Consider the following 17206-nt stretch of genomic DNA (forward strand, 5'->3'; position numbering starts at 1 on the left):
GCGACTAATCCCTAGCACTGCAAAAACGGTATCAACTGTTTTCCATCTACACCATGCCTCGGCCTCGCGTGAGCTTAATGTGCAGCTTGGCGATACGAGAATCCGGCATGAAGCCCAGCCAGTCTATCTTGGCGTTACTCTCGATCGCACCCTGTCATTTCACAAACATCTCATAAAAACTGCAGCAAAGGTGGGCGCAAGGAATAACATCATTGCAAGACTGGCCAGCTCCTCATGGGTTGCGAGCGCTTCCACACTACGATCATCATCTCTGGTATTATGCTATTCCACTGCAGAATACTGTGCCCCAGTATGGTTCCGTAGCCCCCATGTCCACTTGGTCGATTCCAAATTATATTCCTCCATGAGGATCATTTCTGGAACCATCCGTTCCACCCCGGTCCCATGGCTGCCTATTCTTAGCAACATCGCCCCACCAGATATTCGTTGGGATGCGGCATCATCTAAGTTCATTTCCCACGTCTATGCTCGACCAGACCTGCCAATATACGCGGATATCTTCGCCCACCCTGTCCAACGCTTGACGTCTCGTCACCCAATCTGGTCCCCTACGCCTACACTGAACTTCTCTGTTCCAGACTCTTGGAAACAGAGTTGGCAGTCAGCTGAGGTAAAGAACAAACACCTCATCACAGACCCCTGCAAGCGTCAACCCGGCTTTGACCTAGCACGTTATGATTGGGCCCTCCTCAATCGCTATCGAACAGGCCATGGCCGGTGCACCGCTATGTTCCATCGCTGGGGAGCCAGAGTCAACCCGAACTGCCCCTGCGGCTCCAGACAGACTATGACCCACATAGTCAATGACTGCCACCTCTCCAGATTCAAAGGAGGTCTCGAAACTTTACATCAGGCTCAACCTGACGCTGTTGACTGGCTACGGAAGAAGGGCAAACGCTAGAAGAAGTAGGTGAGTAAACTGTAATCTCCAGCACCCTCCCCACTCCAGAGGTCGGAGGGTAAGACTACAAATTTCCTCAAAGAACAATTTTTCCTTATTTTATATGAGAGACACAATGTTTCATGCCAGAGAAAAGCCAGAGCAGCTTTTACTCTGGTAATGTGAAAGTAGGGAGTAAACCTGGAAGTTGAAGCATGAAAGTCTTGCGCTCTACCCACTGAGAATTCACATGGCCTAGTCTAAAAGTTCCATGTCTTTAGTCACATGGTTGGTTCTCCTGGCAACTAGCCTCTATCCTTCGATGCTTCCCTAAAAGACACCTCATTCATATAATAAGAAATACCTTTATCATTCTCTACACTGAGAAAATTCCAAGGTTTGGGGGAAGCTGGAATTTTAAGTTGGGAATTTTGACTGAAGACCAAATGCATATGAGAAGCAAATTGTGGTCATCTGATCAAATGTATATGCTATTTTGTGTATATACATATAATTCTATATATAATAGAGTATAAACATGTATAGTTCTTATAAATCAGATCACAGGTCTGGCACAGAAAACATTTGCAGAATTCTGCAACACAAAAGGCCACATATTAAGTGCTTATAAGCATTTATAGTACTAGTGACTAAATGACTAAATATATGTGGCTAATGAATTGGAAAATTTAGCTCAATAAAAGTAGCATTTAAAATGACAGTTAGGCCTAATTTTTCCTTTTTAAAAATTTTTATATATTTGTTTAACAATGCTATTAAAAAAAAAAGCAGAAATGGGGGTCAGGCAGTAGCACAATGGGTAAGAGCATATGGTGCAAAGCCCAAGCATCAGTGTAAGGATCCTTGTTCGAGCCCCCACCCCACCCCCCACCGCTCCTCACTTGCAGGGGAGTCACTTCACAGCCAGTGAAATAGGTCTACAGGTGTCTTTCTTTCCTCCTCTCTGTCTTCCCCTCCTCTCTCTATTTATTTATGTCCTATCCAACAACAACGGCATCAATGGCAATAATAATGACAACAATAAGGGCAACAAAATGGGAAAAAATGGCCTCCAGGAGCAGTGGATTCAGAGTACAGGCTCAGAGCTCCAGCAATAACCCTGGAGGCAAAAAAAAAAAAAAATCCAAGGGAAAAAAAAAAGCAGAAACAAAGTTTCAAAAGATTACCTTTGTGAATTGCTGGAAATATAGTTTTTGAGATTAAGAATTACTGCAGTTTAAACTGTTTTCTCATGTTTTTATTTTAGTTTAAAGAAACACACTTTCGTTACTAATTACCCTTCCACTTGATATTTAACAGTAGGGACGGTCAGCTCATGGAATTAGCTGTGAAGCTGTTCTACAGCAGACTTTGTGAGTTGTTCAAACATGAAGGTGACAGACCCAGCTTGTAGTAATACAAATAATATTTAACAAACTGGTCATTCATCAAAATTAAATTGATCTAAGGCCCCATGGGGCTTGGTTATCTTAGTGTTCACTCCAGACATAACATTTACCTGATAGCTCTTAGGCTCACCAGCCAGCTTTGTCCTTCCTAGCAGGACTCCTCTTGCTTTGGCCTTCAAAAGGAGGCTTCTTTGTTTAGAACTCTTTTAGCCAAAAGAAGAGCAATGAACCTGTGCATTTTTAAAAGATCCAAGAGAAGAAAGTAGGAGAAGAGACATTTTATTTGTTTCACAGGAGGATGAAAATTGGCCTTGTTGGTTGGCTTCATTCTCTCTGTGTGCCAGTGAATGTGGTTGGCTATTTCATACCTCTGTGGCTCATTTACTTAACACTCCTTTAGGGGCTTTTTCAACTAACAGCTCAGGTTTAAAAAAAAAAAAAGAGGTGGGGGATGGTGTGGTGGGAGACAGAAACAATCTAGTCACTAAATGGTTACATTTTGAAAGATATTTTACACTACATTTCACAAAGAAACAATTATTTTAAGAATCTTGGTACATTAATTTAGGGACAAAAGATTCATCTTTAACACACATGGCCATAGATTTAAGGAATAGTGTTAAACTTGTGTATATTGGCAAAAGCAACATCAATATACTTCAACATTTCCTTCTATTGCCATTGAGTTTTCCTCCATTGTATTCTGTGCTTTCCCCTGTATCTCAAAGTCCTCAAATGTAGTTGAGATTGTATGCTGACTTGGGGATGGTGGTGGTAGCATGTGTTTATATAGAGAGAGTTCAAAGCAACTTAACAATTGAATGCTAGAGCTCCAGTAGCGCAATCGGTTAGCGCGCGGTACTTATACAACAATTGAATGCAAATTATTATTATTTTTTTCTTTTGCAAAAAGTTTGTATAAGATTGTAAGGCCCAGAGAGAGACCTGGTCATCTGAGACCTAATGAGCTCATCAAATATGAATGCATGAAAAAGTTAAAGTGACAGAGTAGAATCCAGTTATGGTGCAGGCCCAATTTGCCTCTTTGGAAGAGAAAGTGGAAATTATTCTTAAGCTCAGAAAGATACAGATCTTTGCAAAGGTTCACTTTATAGCTGACCTTTCCTGAGTTGCAAGGTGAAATGCCTTTTACTAAACAAGACAAACCAGTAGCCCCAATAAACTAACATCAAGGTCTATAAACACAAGAGAATAAAGAGATCAAGTGGGACAGAATGCCAAAAGATTCAGAAATCCATGCCAGCTGAAATGAGCAGGGATGCTATTTGTGTGTCTGTCTCATAAGAGACATATTTTTTCTTAGGTTAGTAACACAACTTTCTATACAACTTCAAATGTAGGATATCACATAAGCCTCCTTTTGCTCCGTATCTAAAGCCACAGGAAGTCCAGCAGCCATGTACTGTGCTTTTATTAGCTTGAATATATCCAGATGATTTTAATAAACCTTTAAAAGGACATTAGTTTCCTGCTATTTCAATGAAAACCACTTGCATGATGAATTTAAAGCAGTAGATCTATTTCTTGTCAACACATACTCCCTTTATGCAAATATTCTTATATAACAGCCAGCAAATCAACACACAGACACAATCATTAGTTGCATGTGACATGGAATAAAGGCGTCATCATTGTAAAGGCTAAAGGGCAAAGAAGCGGAAGAAGATGGATGCCATGGTTACTGTCCAACATGCTCTAGAGTCAGAACTGAGTTTCTCTTAATTTACTTTCTAGGACATCAGACTTCTAGGCTTCCTTTTTGGTAATTGTGAGTCAATTACCTTGTCCCAGATTATTCCTTTGGGGGGGGGGCAGGGGTTGGAGAGAGGGTCAGTTCATATTCCAATATTTATGTGGGTATGAAGGCAGAGAGAGGAATAAAAAGACCTGGTATGGTTACTAAAATACAAATCCACTGCTCCTGGTGGCCTTTTCCCCCCCATTTTATTTGATGGGACAGAGAGAAATTGAAAGAGGAAGAGATAGAAAGGGAGAAAGAAGGGAGTCAGGCAGTAGTGCAGCGGGTTAGGCGCACTTGGCACAAAGCACAAGGACCAGCGTAAGGATCCTGGTTTGAGCCCCTGGCTCCCACCTGCAAGGGATTTGCTTCACAAGTGGTGAAGCAGGTCTGCAGGTGTATGTCTTTCTCTCCCCCTCTCTGTCTCCCCCCCCCCCATTCTCTCTGTCCTATCCAACAAGACATCAACAACAATAAGAACTACAACAATAAAAAACAATAAGGGCAAAAATTTAAAAAAAAAGGGAGAAAGATAGATAGATGCAGACCTGCTTCAGCACTCATGAAACATCTCCCCTCTGCAGGTGGAGAACCCAGGATCCCTGAGCAGGTCCTTGTGCTTCCTATTATGTGAGCTTAACTGGGTGTTACAGCCCACCTTCCCCCCAGGTTATTAAGATCTTTGTCATAGTTTCTTTTTTTTTTAAGATTTTATTTATTTATTCATGAGAAATGATAGGAGAGGAAAAAAAAACAGACATCACTCTGGTACATGTGCTGCCAGGGACTGAACTCGGGACCTCATGATTGAGAGTCCAATGCCCTACTCATTGCGCCACCTCCCGGACCACATCACAGTTTCTCATCTGTTCAAGTGCTCTATTAGGCTATTCACTCAATGCAAACTAAAATATGAAAACACATATTTGTTTTAGCCTAATCTTTTACTCCAGAGCCCTGTTTCACCAGACCAAGATAATGTCAATTAGAAAATCACAACCTGAAGTTCCACTAGGTCCTGACTATTACAGTCTACTTTTCTTTATTCTTTCCTTTTTACCTCCCCCATTCCTATAGTGCACAAAAAGTAACTGGAGGGTGTACTCAAGCATAGTGTGTTTTTAAAAAACTAAATGGCCAATAGTATATTTCAATAGACATCAAATGGAGATAGTATGGAGAAAATAATTCTATAAAAATAACCCCTTCTCCATTAGTGTTCTTGTTCACTCAGCTTTTATCTTTCTATTCCCAAAAGTTATTTTGTTCTCAGTACTTAACAAAAACAAACAAACAAATTGAAACATAATTTCTGAACACCTTTTTTAATTGGAAGATCTTAATGTTTTTAATTTAGCATTTAAGACCAAGGTCAATTTTATTTTATAACTTTTTCTTTTATACATAGCTGTTACATGTAGGACAATCTGTCTTTAAGCAGTGATAAATAATTGTTCACTTTTTCCCTTCAAGTTAAGCATCTTGCTGTTTAAACATATTTTTTAAAAAATCAAAGTTTTGTATAAACAGCGTACCCTGCTGTCTCAAGGGTATACTTGAGCATGTCTTCTAATAGACTTTTTCTTAATGCCCCCCCAAGTAGGTAATAAATGTGTCTGTAGAACTTGCATGTCTGTGCTTACAAGATTCAATCCCTCATACCACCTTATTCCAGAAGTAAACAGTGTTCTGAATTCTCTCTCTTACCTTTCTCATCCTCTTATAAACAAAACAAGTCACATGAGTAGTGACTATAGCATAATGGTTATGAAAAGTACTTTCAAATATGAGGTTCAGAGGTCCCAAGTTCAACCCACACAACCACCATAAGCAACAGCTGAGCAGTGCCCTGGTAATAAACAAACAAACAAATAAAATTTAAAAATAAAATTCCGATAAGGAAAAAAATAAGACCTGGTACTTTGACATCAGGTGACTACAGGAACCATCCCAATTAGAAGCAACTCAGGGGGGCCGGGTGGCAGTGCATTGGGTTAAGTGCACATGATGTGAAGCTCAAGGATCAATTCAAGGATTCTGGTTCGAGCTCCCAGCTCCCCAACTCCAGAGGGTTCACTTCACAAGTGGTGAAGCAGGTCTGCAGGTGTCTATCTTTCTCTGCCCTTCTTTGTCTTCCCTTCCTGTCTCGATTTCTCTCTGTCCAATATACAACAACAGCAATGAAATAATAACAAGGGCAACAAAATCAAAATGGGAAAAATGGCCTCCAGGTGTAGTGGATTTGTAGTGCAGGCACTGAACCCCAGTGATAACCCTGGAGAAAAAAAAAAAAAAGCAACTCAGGCCATCCTGTAACAATATGCCTATTTGGTCTCTCTGGACTCAGTTCTACTTTCTGAAATTTGCCATAGAGTCTATCCCCAATGTACTGTATAAAATCCTCAGCACCTACTCAACTTCCCATAGTCCAGCCCAAGATGGTACATACATAAAAACCAAGAAAATAATGCATTTATCTTAACAACACATTGACATTCTTATATCACTTAGGTTCTTCTTGGATTTTTTTTCATAAATCCTCTTATGGGCCTCTACAGGACCTTGCCCTCAATGTAGAATAACAATGATAGGAACTACCCGACTCTCTGAGTGAGGCTGGGCCAATATACTCTGCCACTCAAGAAAGATTGGTCCTGAAATGAGTGGAGATTAGAATGTTCCAGCCTAGGACCCTCGAATGCAAGCTCAGACTTACAGTGATCCAGAGATTACCTAAGCTCCTGAGCTAAATATGAATAGGCATGGGCCCTAAGTCAGATCGGTGGAGTTTACAGGTAAACAGTATTTATATACTTTTCCTACATTTGGGAGCTACTCTCTGCCCTGATCCAGCTTTCTAGTCCTACTTCCAATTCTGACATTATTATTCCCCAGATAATACTTTTAGTCCACTTGAATATTAGCTGTGGGGCTCAGACAAAAATTAATAAAGGCATGGGCCTCAGGCAAAAATTAATAAAGTCATCGGCCTCTAGGAATATACCAAAAATAAACTTCCTAGCTTCTTCGAACATGAAATCTTATATCTGCTATATTCAAATCTTATCTGCTATATTCTTACCTTCAGGTTCCTGATTATTAAACAGTTTGTTCTACTTTGTATCTTAATGCTTTTCAGCCACCAAGTTGCAGATGCTACCATGACACCAACCTGACATCCCTGGGCAGACGAACTCACCAATGTGCCCTGGAACCCCATCTCCCCAGAGCCCTACCACACTTGGGAAAGAGAAACAGGCTGGGGGTATGGATTAACCTGTCAATGGCCGTGTCCAGTGGAGAAGCAATTACAGAAGCCAGACTTTCCATCTTCTACTTCCCGTAAAGATCTTTGGTCCATATTCCCAGAGGGATAAAGAACAGGGAAACTTCCAATGGAGAGGATGGGATACAGAACTCTGGTAGTGGGAATTGTATGGAATTATACCCTTATCATATAATCGTGTTGATCATTATTAAATCAATATAAAAAAAGGAAAAATCCTTTTTTAAAAAAAAATTTCTCCCTCTTTTGAGGGGGAACCAGAGCCTCACACATGTGTGATTTCACTAGTTCTGGGTTGCTTTTTTATTCGGATATAAAAACACAGAGAGGGAGAGACCTTATAGTACCAGAGTTTCCTCTGGTGCTATTGCATTTTCCGTGCAATCCTGTAATTTAAGCCTAAGCCATGGATATGTCAAGGCATACCCTGTGAGATAGCTCTTTGACCTTTTAAAAAATATTTATTTATTCCCTTTTGTTGCCCCTGTTTTTTTATTGTTGTTATTGTTATTGTTGTTAATGTCGTCGATGTTGGATAGGACAGAGAAAAATGGAAAGAGGAGGGGAGGATAGAGATGGGGAGAGAAAGAAAGATATCTGCAGACCTGCTTCACTGCTTGTGAAGCGACTCCCCTGAAGGTGGGGAAACAGGGGCACGAACTGGGATCCTTACTCTGGTCTGTGCATTTTGCGCCACCTGTGCTTAACCTGCTGCACTGCTTCCCGACTCCTGCTCTTTGACCTTTTAAGGTAAATCACTCCATTAATAAGTACTTTATAGTATACTTAATAAGTAATATACATAATACATACACATACATACATAGCTATCAGAGTTATTGCTGGGGATCAGTGCCTGCATAACTCTATTGCTCTTGGCAGTAATTTTTCCTTTTCTCTATGCTGAGTATGAGAAACAAAGAAATAGCAACAAAAGGGGTGGGGGGGGTTGGGCGGTAGTGCACCAGGTTAAGCGCACATAGCAAAGCACAAGGACTGTTACAGGGATCCTGGTTCCAGCACCCTGCTCCCCATCTGCAGGGGGTCACTTCACAAGCGACGAAGCAGGTCTGCAGGTATCTTTCTCTCCCCCTCTCTTGTCTTCCCTTTCTCAATCTCTTTCTGGCCTATCCAACAACAACAACAACAACAACAGTGACAGTAACAACAATGGGAAAAAAGATGGCCCCTAGGAGCAGTAGGCCCCAGTGATAACTCTGGAGACAAAAAAAAAAAAAAAAAAAGCAACAGAGAACAAGAGGCGTTGCAGTATTGCTCCACTGCTTATGAAGCTTCCCTACTGCAGACAATCCAGGGTCATGACCAGAAGCTGGAACCTGGGCCTTTCTATATGGTAACTTGTGTGCTTGATTGGATGAACCACCTGCTGGCCCCCAGCATGTTTATTAAGTTAAATTATAGTAAAAGTAAAAATTAATTAATTTTTAGTTATTGCCACTTGTGTTATGGCTAAGACTTGGTGCCTACAGGATGAACCCAGCACTTCTGGTGGTTATTTTTTCCTTTGTTCTGTTTTTTTCTTTCTTTTATTTCATAGGAGGAGAAGGAGATAGATAGATAGAAAGGTAGATAGATAGATAGATAGATAGATATAAATCTGAAGCAATGCCTCATGCTTGTGAAGCTTCCCCCCTGTTGATGTGAACTGGGATCTTGAATCTAGGTCCTTGCATATGGTAATATGTGTACTCTACTGGGTATACTACTACCCATGCACAATATTAATATAAAATACAAATATTAATCATCATTCATTAAATGAATCTAAAGCCCATGATGTATCCAATTTTCTAGTTATTTGTAAAAATATTTCATAGTACATTGACCTGTGAATGCTTTTATTACTTTTTTATTTTTATTAATAGTATGTTACTAGTTTGCAAGATTACAATGTATAGTTCCAATCATGCCCACCACCAGAGTTCTGTACCCTTACCTTCCTACCTCTCAAAGATAACCATCATAGTTCTCAGAAGTCTTAAAAATTAGTTTACTTGCTTCTAGTTGTCCTTCATCTCTTTATTTATTTAGATAAGCATAATCAGCTCCAGTTTTATCCATTTTATCCCAAAGGACACAGTGATATCTTTTTTCACTGCAGAGTAGCATTCCAGGAAATATATATCCTGGAATGGATATAAGTTCTTTAGCCAGTCATCTGATGATGGGCATTTAGGCTGCTTCCACACTTTGACTATTGTCAACAGTGTAGTTATGTACATAAGGGTGCACATGTCTCTTCTAATTAGTGTTTTGAGTGCCCACTGCATAAATGCCCAAGATTGGTATTGCTGGATCATAAGGTAATTCTATTTTTATTTGTTTAAGGACTCTCCATACACTCTTCCAAAGGAGCTGTACCAGTTTTCATTCCCACCAGCAATATAGCAGTTCCTTTTTCTACACAACCTCTCCAACACCTGTGATTTCCTGGTTTATTGATGTATCTATCATTCTTTCAGGTGTGAGATGGTAATTTGCATTTCTCTAATGATAAATGAAGTGGGACATCTTTTTTCATGTGTCTGTGGGTCATGTGTATCTCTTCTTTAGAAAATTGTTTAGCTATTTGGTCCACCTTTTTATTGGTTTATTTTTGCTTCTTTTGTAGATCTGTACCAACTCTGTATAGATGTTTGATACCAGTTGCTTATCTGATGTGTGATATGAAAAATATCTTCTTCCATTTACTGGGTTTCCTGGTTATCCTTGTGTAGTCTGATTTTGATATGTAGAAGATTTTTTATGTTTCATATAATCCAGTTTGTTTACTCTTGTATTGATTTCCTACTCTCAGGGGGTTGAGTCTCCAAATACATCTTTGGTGTGAAAGTCCTGCAAAACTTCAACATTTTCTTCTAGAAATTTTAGAGTTTCTGGTCTAATTATCTAGATCTTTAATCCTTTTTGCTTTGACCTTGGTGTATGGTAGTAGGTAGTGGTGTAGATTCACTTTTCTATATTTATACATGTGTATAAATTATTTTATTTTACTGTCATCTGTAAATATTAATCCCCCAATAAATAAAAAAACAAAACATAAAAGATTTATGTGTATTAGTTTTGTATCCTGCTACAATACTGAATTTATTATTTCTTTTTTAAGTATTTATTTATTTATTATTGAATAGAGACAGCCAAAAAAATTAGAGGAGTAGGGGAGATAAAGAAGAAGACAGAGATACCTGCAGCCCTGCTTCACCACTTGTGAATTTTTCCTCCTGCTAGTGGGGACTAGGGGCTTGAACCTGGGTCCTTGCACACTGTAATGAGTGCGCTTAATCAGGTGTACCACCACCTACCACACCCTCCCCCAAGTTTATTATTTCCAGTAGTTTTTTGGTGGAGTCTTTGGGGTTCTCTAGGTATAATATCATGCCATCAGCAAATAGTTATAGTTTTATTTCTTCTTTTCCAACCTCTATGCCTTTGGTATCTCTTCTTGTCTGATTGCAGTGGTGAGGACCTTAAGAACTATGTTGAATAACAGTTGAGATAGTGAACATCTTTGTCTGGTTCCTGATTTTATGGAAAGCTTTCAGTTTTTCTCCACTGAGAATAATGTTAGCTGTGGGTTTGTAGTAAATGTAGGGTCTTTATCATAAGTTGGTTTTGGATCTTCTCAAATGACTATTAGGCATCAACTGATATAACCATTGATTTTTTTTTTTTTTTGCCTCTAGGGTTATCTCTGGAGCATGGTGCCTGCACCATGAATCCACTGCTCCTGGAGGCCATCCCCCCCTTTGTTATTGTTGTTAGTAGTATTATTGCTATTGTTGTTGTTGAATAGGACAGAGAGAAATGGACAGAGGAGAGGAAGATAGAGAAGGGGAGAGGAAGATAGACACCTGCAGACCTGCTTCACTGCCTGTGAAGGGACCCCCCTGCAGGTGGGGAGCTGGGGGCTCGAACTGGAATCCCTAGGCTGGTCCCTGCACTTCACGCCATGTGCCACCACCCGGCACCCAACCATGTGATTTTTTTATCTTTCTTTTTGTTGCTATGATGAATTACATTAATTGACTTGCAGATGTTGATCCATCCCTGTTTCCCAGGGATGAATCCCACTTGGTCTTTGTCAACTATTCTCTTGATAAATTGTTGGATTTGATTTGCCAAGATCTTGTTCAGGATCTTTGCATCAGTCTTCTTCAGGGATATAGGTCTATAGTTCTTTTTTCTGATAGAGTCTCTTCCTGCTTTGGGGATGTTCACCTCATAGAACCTGTTTGGTAGTGTTTCGCCTCTTCAATTTTTGGTATTGTTTGAGGAGAATCAGTGTTAGTTCTTATTTGAAAAAGTTGTCTGGGCCTAAGCTTTTATTCTTGGATAGATTTTTTTTTTTATTACTGATTCAATTTCTATACTAGGATTGGCTTGTTTAAACTATCTCCTTCCTATTGGGTTAGGCTTGGCAGGTGGTGTGATTCTAGAAACGCAGTCTTCTAGGTTGTCCACTTTATTTCCAAAGAGATGTTCATAATATTCACATCAGATTTTTCATATCTCCCCATATTCAGATGTAATTCCATATCTCTCTTTCCTGATGGTTTTTATCCCCCTCCCCCCTCTCTTTTTTGTGAGTCTAGATGGGGTTTATCTATTTATCCTTTTGAAGAACAAGCTCTTGGTTTCATTAAATTCTTGGATCATCTTTCTGGATTCTATTTAATTATTTTCTGCTATGATTTTGACTATTTCTTTTTTTTCCACCTGACTTTTGGATCTCTTTGTTGCTCCTTTTCTAGTTGAATCAGTTGTGACTGTAGGAAGCTTAGCTGAGATTTTCACTGTTTGTTAATATGGGCCTGTGTTGCTATAAATTTCCCTCTTTGGACAGATTTTGTTGCATGCCACAGGGTTTGGTAGTAAGTCTCTTTGTTTTTATTGTTCTCCAAGTAACATTTTTAAGTTCTCTTTTGATATTATCAGTGACCCAGGTGTTACTCAGTCTCCATAGTCCGGGTGTTTTTCTTTGTTTCTTTTTGTGGTTGATTTATTTATTTTTATTTTTATTTTTTATTTATTTTTTTATTTTATTTAAGAAAGGATTAATTAACAAAACCATAAGGTAGGAGGGGTATAACTCCACACAATTCCCACCACCCAATCTCCATAACCCACCCTCTCCCATGATAGCTTTCCCATTCTCTATCCCTCTGGGAGCATGGACCCAGGGTCACAGTGGGTTGCAGAAGGTAGAAGGTCTGGCTTCTGTAATTGCTTCCCCGCTGAATATGGGCGTTGACTGGTCGGTCCATACTCCCAGTCTGCCTCTCTCTTTCCCTATTAGGGTGTGTCTCTGGGGAAGCTGAGCTCCAGGACACATTGGTGGGATCTTCAATCCAGGGAAGCCTGGCCAGCATCCTGGTGGCATCTGGAACCTGGTGATTGAAAAGAGAGTTAACATACGAGGCCAAACAAATTGTTGAGCAATCATGGGCCCAAAGCTTGGAATAGTGGAGAGGAAGTATTGGGGAGGTACTCGCTGCAAACTCTAGTGTACTTCTGCTTTCAGGTATATATTTTGCAGTAGTTTATGGATACGTGTGAACATAAGCTCTCTCTCACAGAAACTGGTGTATATCTAGGTTATGGGACTTTGTTAGAAAGTGAACCACCTGAGATGAAATTAGAGTGTACTATAAAAGGAAAGGTCTCACCTGAGTAATGAAGCTGAAGGGCTGTCATTCCACACGTAAAGTCTCTGGACACAGTCTGAGGTGAAGCATGTTGAGGTGGCAATCGTTGCGTTGGTTAGGTTGTGATCGGCGGATGCAATATTATTTGGTATGGATTGGGAGATGCATATGGGAAAGTGGGCCCTATCCAAGGGTTCCAGGACTGGGGGGAGTAGGGACTCTATAGTGGAGATGTGAGGTTCCTGCTGTCTTAGGGTTCAAAAAGACAATCGATAGTTAATGTTATCATCACATTATTTGGTAATTGGGTTAACTTTGAAAAGTCCTTTTGTTATGGTTTGCTGTACAGTACCCAGTATCTTGTATATAGCTGTGCTATTGGATGCTTCTAATCTACTTGGTCTAGGCTTTTGAGAGAGTCCCAAGGACTCCATAACACCCAACCAAAAAGAGGTATGTACTCCTATGTTCATAGCAGCACAATTCATAATAGCTAAAACCTGGAAGCTACCCAGGTGCCCAACAACAGATGAGTGGCTGAGAAAGCTGTGGTTTATATACACAATGGAATACTATGCAGCTATCAAGAACAATGAACCCACCTTCTCTGACCCATCCTGGACAGAGCTAGAAGGAATTATGTCAAGTGAACTAAGTAAGAAAGATAAAGATGAGTATGGGATGATCCCACTCATCAACAGAAGTTGACTAAGAAGATCTGAAAGGGAAACTAAAAGCAGGACCTGATCAAATTGTAAGTAGAGCACCAAAGTAAAAACCCTGTGGTGAGGGGTAGACATGCAGCTTCCTGGGACAGTGGGGGGTGGAAATGGGTGGGAGGGATGGGTCACAGTCTTTTGGTGGTGGGAATGGTGTTTATGTACATTCCTAGCAAAATGTAGACATATAAATCAGTAGTTAATCAATATGAGAGGGGGAAAATCAATTGTATGTCTCAAAGTTTTTCAAAACACAAACTGAATCTTTTTAATATATAGGCTGTGCATTTGATTTGTGGTTGATTTCTAACCTCACCACTTCATGGTCAGAAGAGATATTTTTTATTATTTCAGTATTTACATATTCTTTAAGGCTGTCTTTGTGCTCCAAAGATGGTCATTTGATACTTGAGAATATTCCATGTGCACTTGAAAAGAATATATATTCTTTTGGGGGGTGATTAATGGTTCTGAACATATGTGTTAAGTTTATATAATCTATGATTTCATGTAAGGCTTCTATTTCCTTGTTGATTTTTTGTCTTGATGATCTGTTTCTTGTTGTGAGTGGTGTGTAGAGGTCTCCAATTATTATTGTGTTGCTGTAGATGTCTCCCTTAAGGTCAGTTAGTAATTTTTTTAAGTGCATGCATATTGAGACCATATATATTGATGATGGCTATATGTTGCTGTTTGATTGATCCTGTGACCACCATGTAGTCTCCATGTCTGTTTCTTTTCACTTTCTTTGCCTGAAAGTCTAGTTTGTTTCTTTTCTGATATAAGGATAACAGGTCCTTCCATATTGTTTGCATTATTGGCTTGAAATACCTTGTTCCAGCCTGTCATCCAGAGCTTATATTTGTCTTTCTTCTTGATGTGGGTTTCCTGGAAACATAAAATAGATGGGTCTTATTTTTTAATCTATTCAGTCACTCTGAATATTTTGATTGGTGGATTTAAGCCATTCACATTTAAGGTGATCTTTGATGAATGTGGTTTTCTATAGCCATTCTAGTTTTACTTTTGAGGTTGTTTTATGTTCTTGTTGACTATTTTTCTGTTTGTTATTTTATGTGAATGGTTTTCTAAAATGGTCTTCCATACTGTATATAAGAATCCTCTTTGTCTTTGTGCTATATTTTGTTTTCAGGTTATCATGAATATTGTGTCTAACTTATAATATTTACAAGCATCTTTATAAAGTTGGCTTTGGTTCACCAACATTGGACTATGTCACTCTATTTTTCTCTCTCTTTATTCATGCCTGTTTATCTGTTTTGTTGTTGTGTTCCTGGTTCTATTCTAATACTGGTCATCTCATGAAAAGTATTAGTAATTACTTTGTTTCTTATTTTCACGTTGAACACGTCTCAGTAATTCTTACTTGGCAGGATTGGTAGTGGCAACTTACTTAAGTTTTTGAAAATTTGAAAAAATCTTTATTTCTCCCTCATATTTGAAGGATAATTTAGAAGGCTGGCAATTCTTATCTTTTAAAAATACTTTTAATTTGCCATTCTACTCTCTCCATGCCTCTAGGGTTTGTGATGAGAAATCTGATGGTTCTATCATTGTATGTGACATTCTTCCTTTCCCTAGGAACTTGCAATATTTTTTCCCTGTCCCTGATGTTGAACAGTCTTACAATGATGTGTCCTGGTGTGTGCCATTTTACATTTAAGAATTTAGATGTGTTGATCACCTTCTTGGATTTCTCTATTTTTAACATTACTCAGGTATGGAAAATTCTGTGTTAAAATTTCTTTGAATATGTTCTCCATTCCTCTTTCCCTTTCTTCTTCCTCAGGGATCCTATTAACTCTGATATTCATCTTTCTAATGGAGTCTGCTATTTTGTTAATAAGTCCTCCTTTTTTTTTTCTTAAACCTTTCCTTTCCAAGAGTTTTAAATTCACAGAGTGTGGTGGTTGCGTCTTCTAGCATTGACTTTTTTCTCCTCCACCTCATTAAATCTTCTTCTGAGGCCATTTACCTCAATCTGAAATGTATTTAAAGAGTCCATTAAGCCCTGTAGTTCTCTTTGGAGGTTTTTTTGTTTTTTTTTTGCAAAACTGTCTCTAAATTTTTGAATCTTAATTTTAGTTTCTTGAATTGATTTCACAATATGCCATTTTTTCTTCATCTGTGTCATTTGGGGTTTCTGTCATTGCTGTCTGTTTCTCAATTTCAGCACTGAATATATCCTTCCTTGTTGTGTCAGCAGGAGTCACTGTGGCTAAGGTGTTTGATTTTCCTCTTTATATATCTTGGTGGGGCAAGGGTGATTTTCATCCTGTGTCTCCAGGCAGTTTAGAGTTTTTGATATCTATATAGGGTCTCCCTGCTGTTGTTTTAGCCTTTGGGGATATTACAGCCTTGGGGGATTCCTTTCTCCTTAGTAGTCAAGAAAAAAGAAGTCATTTATGTCACCCCCAAACTCCTGCCTTCCTTCTTCTGACCAAGTGGACTGTTTTTTTTTCTTTTAAGGTTTTATTTATTTATTTATTTATTTCAAATTTATTTATTCCCTTTTGTTGCCCTTCATGTTTTATTGTTGTAGTTATTATTGTTGTCATTATTGTATTGTATTGTTGTTGTTATTCGATAGGACAGAGAGAAATGGAGAGAGAAGGGGAAGACAGAGAGGGGGAGAGAAAGACACCTGCTTGTGAAGTGACTCCCCTATAGGTGGGGAGCCAGGGGCTCGAACTGGGATCCTTACGCAGGTCCTTGAGCTTTGCGCCACCTGTGCTTAAACCGCTGCACTACCACCTGACTCCCCAAGTGGTCTGTTTTTAAGTACCAAAATGGTACCTGCTGCCACTAAGCTAGGCTTCCTAAGTTTTGAGAGGTTTTCCTTCACTTGTGATCAGCCTTGTTTATATCAAATTATGGCTAAGTGAGGTACTATAGAAGTCACAGTTGTTGGGGAGAGGAGATTTTACCCTGAGTAACCAGGCCAGTTTAGGGTCTTTGATGTCAACATAGTGTCTCCCTGCTGTTGTTCCATCCTCTGTGGGGGTAATAGCATTAGAAACTTAAGAAGTCATAGTTGTAAATTTGTGAGGTTTTAGGTGATTTCATTGTCTTTCTTTCTTTTATTATTATTTTTTTTTCTAACAGTTGTTCTTTTAACTTGGTACCATCCCTGAGTATAGCTTTTTAGTCCTAAGAATGTATCCTTCACTCCTTTTCTGCTCAGGAGTCACAGATGTCTATATTCATCTGTGGCAGGTAACTTTCTTCTTCTCTTTCTTTCTTTCTCTCTCCCTTTCTTTCTTTCTTTCTTTCTTTCTTTCTTTCTTTCTTTCTTTCTCTTTTTCTCTTTCTTCCCAGTTGTTGTTTTGACTTGGACCCAGCAAGTGGTATGCCTTAGCTGTTTGCCTCTCAATTTGGTGCCAGGTTTCCCTAAGTAAGGTTGTTTAGTCCTGGGAATCTCTCTTACCCCTCTTCCATCCACAAA

The 17206-nt window shown here is 39.2% G+C and overlaps 1 long non-coding RNA gene across 1 annotated transcript; it reads left to right on the plus strand.

Annotated features, from left to right (window-relative positions):
* Positions 1-515: 515 nt before the first annotated feature.
* LOC132536300 (uncharacterized) lies at positions 516-10414 on the plus strand. Its single transcript, XR_009547935.1, has 2 exons — positions 516-931; positions 7209-10414. It is a non-coding gene; the product is annotated as an uncharacterized LOC132536300 (long non-coding RNA).
* The last annotated feature ends 6792 nt before the right edge of the window (positions 10415-17206 follow it).

The sequence above is a fragment of the Erinaceus europaeus genome, unplaced genomic scaffold (assembly GCF_950295315.1).
Source record: "Erinaceus europaeus unplaced genomic scaffold, mEriEur2.1 scaffold_280, whole genome shotgun sequence".
In the NCBI taxonomy this organism is placed as follows: Eukaryota; Metazoa; Chordata; class Mammalia; order Eulipotyphla; family Erinaceidae; genus Erinaceus; species Erinaceus europaeus.